We start from the raw sequence: 3,891 nt of genomic DNA, 5'->3' as shown, positions 1-3,891 counted from the left end.
CACCTGTCTCTGCCTCCCAAGTGCTGGGATTAAAGGCGTGCGCCACCACTGCCCCACTTTATTTTATTTTCAAAAGCATATTTTAGAATGTGGTTTTGCCTACCATGTGTTCTTGTTTTCTTTTTCTCCCCACAGAATTTCTACACTGGAAAGCTGAATTTCTTTTTACGTTTCCTGTGTCTTCAAAAAATATGTTTTTGATTAGAATTTAACCTTTACTTGGTGGGGGAAAAAAATAATGGCATGTGATCTTAGGAGGCGAAAGATGGTGCTGTTTGGAAGCATAAAATATACACAGTTCCCAAGTCTTTTATACCGAGAAAGAAAAACAAACATATATTCCTTGGTTGAAGCTTTCCCCCACCCCCACCCCAGCTTTTGTAAGAAAGAGTGGAATGAGAAAAGATGTTTAAATGTTTTCCTGTTAGATAGTTAATATACTCTTGGCTGTATAATCAGAGGTAAAAGGCAAAGTTCAAATAAGTGAGAAACTAGAGTGCCAAGCAATCATTTATTTCATTGTAGCTTAATTAGAACACTGGAGAGGACACGGGTTGTATGGAAGTTATAGTTCTTGGAAACCTGACAAATGTTTATCATTATCATCATTATTATTATCTTTTACATTCTTCTTGTATAGCCTACAAGGAGAACAAGGAAGATTTTTCTTCTTCTTCTTCTTCTTCTTCTTCTTCTTCTTCTTCTTCTTCTTCTTCTTCTTCTTCTTCTTCTTCTTCTTCTCTCTCTCTCTCTCTCTCTCTCTCTCTCTCTCTCTCTCTCTCTCTCTCTCTCTCTCTCTCTCTTTCCTCCCCCTCTCTGTTTTTATGTGAGACTGGGTCATTGAAGGTGCTGAATCTGGCCATGTAGGCTAAACTGACTATCCAGCAAGCCTCAGGGATCCACCTGCTCCTGCCTCTCCAGTGCTAGGATTACAACTGCATGTCACCATGCCCTGATGGCTTTTTTTTTTTATGTGCCACTATGCCTGTACTGGGTTCTATTTTGTTTTTTTTTTAAATATATACTTGGGTTTTGGAGTTTACACTCTGGTACTTTGTGGGTGTAGGGCAAGCACTTAGTGGACTGAACCATCTCTCCGGTCCTGGTCTCATTCTGTATCATGCATGTTTTTATTTTTCTGATCATGTCTTATTCCTTCCAGTGTCCCTGGTAGCCTTAAATGAAGATGCTTCCCTGATCATCTAACATCTCTTAATAATAAAATAAGAGGGGCAAAGGGTGAGCAGTGTATGACAAGGTAGAAACTGCTGCTGAGGAAAAAGAAGTCTTGAAGTTGGACCACATACAGTATTTTCCCAGTCTTAGTTTCTACCTTGACTGTCATCCTCGATATTTTTGTGGTTTTTGAACCCTCTTCTTAAAAAGCACTTGTATTCTGTTTGTTTGTTTGTTTGTTTTTATCTGCTTCATTCAGTAGTAAAGAATAATAAAATTATGCAAGTTGCAGAAAAATGAGCTGGAAACCATCATGTTAAGTAAAACAAGCCAGACTCAAGATACCAAAGCTACAAGTTTCTACTCCTATATGGAATATATATTGCAAACTCAATACAGCAGACCTAACGATATAAAGAGACGTCCATGATGAGGAGGCAAGAGAGTAATGAGGGGAATAGAAAGAAGAATGCTGCCCTTGTTTTTCCTCACACACAGACTTTAGCTTTAGATACACACCCAGGACATGAAAGCAGAAGAGAGATGCTTTGGGAGGAAGAATGGAGACAACAGGAAGCGGAAGGGGTGGGAGAGAAGGATGGGAGACGGATATGAGCAAAATACCATGAAAATATTGCATTGAAGCTCGTTATTTGCTGTGCTAACTAAAATGAATTGGTAGAATTTTTAAAAGAGAACCATGTACTAGGGAGATGCACTAATCGATAAACAGACAATCAATAGGTTACCTGAGTCTGCTTGATGATGTGGCTGAGAGCCGACCTGTCACCGTGGTAGTTGGAGCTGGCAGGAAATGGGCAGCCTGAAACAAAACCTTCACACTGGGATTTGCTCAAATATCACATACCAGGCAGGCCTCCAGTCCGGCAGGCACGATGCATGGCCCGGCGGGATCGATGACAGCTGCCCTGGGTGTGATGTGTACAATGAGGAGTTCTCTGGGTGAGGGGTTCTGAAAAGAGAAAAAAGGGATTTATCTGTCACTGCTAAGCTGACCCACCCCAGAGGCAGAGAAACGAGGTCTTGAAGGGCTGTGTCTTCTACCTAATGAAAACGTTCTTGGACCAGAGAAAAACAGTGAATCTGACCGTTTCTTAAAAACAAAGCCCTCTGCCCCACACCCTGGGCTGGTGAGATGGCTCAGTGGTTAAGAGCACTGACTACTCTTCCAAAGGTCCTGAGTTCAAATCCCAGCAACCACATGGTGGCTCACAACCATCCGTAATGGAATGTCTGAAGACAACTACAATGTACTTACATATAATAAATAAATAAATCTTAAAAACAAAACAAAACAACAACAACAAAAAACCCCACACTTACCTAATGCCCTCCTGTTCTCCAAGTCTCCTCATTTGGATTTTTATCAGAGTCACAGCCCACAATGAACAGGATTTCTAGGTAAAATGCCCAAACAAGTTAGAAAGCAATTCTCTTTTTTTCTATATTAATGTGTGTAAATATACACTAATGATATATTAATATGTAATATTAATATGTAATATAAAATATAGAAACAATAATATGTTATATGAACACCTTTAATACCAGCACTTGAAAGAAGTAGACAATGAATCTCTGTGAGTTTGAGACCAGCCTGGTCAACATCGTGAGTTCCAGGACAGCCAAGACTACATAGTGAGAGCCTGTCTCAAAACAACAACAACAGCATCAACAACAACAACATGCATTGGCAGGACTGGAGTTGCTCATCAGATGAGATCACTGACCGTACTTCCGGAAGACGAAGGTTTGTTCCCAGCATCTATATGGTAGCATACAAGCTTCTATAAATCAAGTCTCAGGGAATCTAACACCTTCTTCTGCCCTCTGTGGGCACTAAGCACACATGTGGTGCACAAAAATAAATTCAGACCAAACACCCACGTATAAAAATAAATAAAATTTAAGAAACAAAACAAAAACCCATTAGGCATTGGGCCTGAAGAGACAGCTCAGTTGGTAGAGGGCTTGCCTGGAATGCATTAAGTGTGGCTTGGAATGTCTGTAATCCCAGCACCCTGGGAAGTGAAAGGGCCGAGGCAGGGGGATCTGGAGTTCCAGGCCAGCCTGAGCTACATGTGAGTGTATTAATACACAACGCTCATGTGTTCGGGTGTGAATCCCGACCTTCCTGTTTCTGGTCTATTGCTTCAACACTGGGACCAACCTGCTCCTTTTATTTGTGTGTGTGTGTGTGTGTGTGTGTGTGTGTGTGTGTGTGTGTGTGTGTGTGTGTGTGTGTGTGTATGTGTGTGTGTATGAGGTGCGTTGAGATGAGGAGTTAAGTGGACCCAAGGTCTTGTACCATGCTTTATAGCCTTAATAGTTTAGTTATACTACCAACTTCCTCCCTCCCTACTCTCCCCTTTACTCTCTCCACGATTCCCCCTCCTTCCAATATATATAGAGAGAGTAAGTACCCAAGGCCAACCTTGGACCTGCAATCTTCTGCCTCAGCCTCCCGAGCGCTGTTAGTACAGGCTTACGCCACCATACTCAAGAGTTTCTGTGTAGCTGCTGGTATTACGAATGCTAATTACGTTCGGTTTGTGTGAGAGAGTGTCTGCTAGGAACCTGCCCTGAGTTGGTTCTGATTGGTAAATAAAGACGCCAATAGCCAATAGCTGGGCAGGGCAGACAGAAGTGGGAAGGATTTGAGGAATCCTCGACTTGGGATTTGGAGGAGAGGAA

General features: G+C 41.8%; 1 long non-coding RNA gene across 2 annotated transcripts; it reads right to left on the bottom strand.

The window, feature by feature from the left end:
* Positions 1-975: 975 nt before the first annotated feature.
* Positions 976-3,734, bottom strand: Gm16348 (predicted gene 16348). 2 transcript variants are annotated; one of them, NR_166596.1, is made up of 3 exons: positions 3,621-3,734; positions 2,521-2,594; positions 976-2,149 (listed from the first exon to the last, which is right to left on the bottom strand). It is a non-coding gene; the product is annotated as a predicted gene 16348 (long non-coding RNA). The 2 variants fall into 2 exon arrangements; NR_166597.1 differs by having other exon boundaries at positions 3,632-3,734.
* Positions 3,735-3,891: the final 157 nt, after the last annotated feature.

The sequence above is a fragment of the Mus musculus genome, chromosome 8, assembly GCF_000001635.26.
Source record: "Mus musculus strain C57BL/6J chromosome 8, GRCm38.p6 C57BL/6J".
NCBI classification, from domain to species: domain Eukaryota; kingdom Metazoa; phylum Chordata; class Mammalia; order Rodentia; family Muridae; genus Mus; species Mus musculus.
The sequence above is the reverse complement of the archived record's forward strand: the minus strand, read 5'-3'. Positions and strand labels throughout refer to the sequence as shown.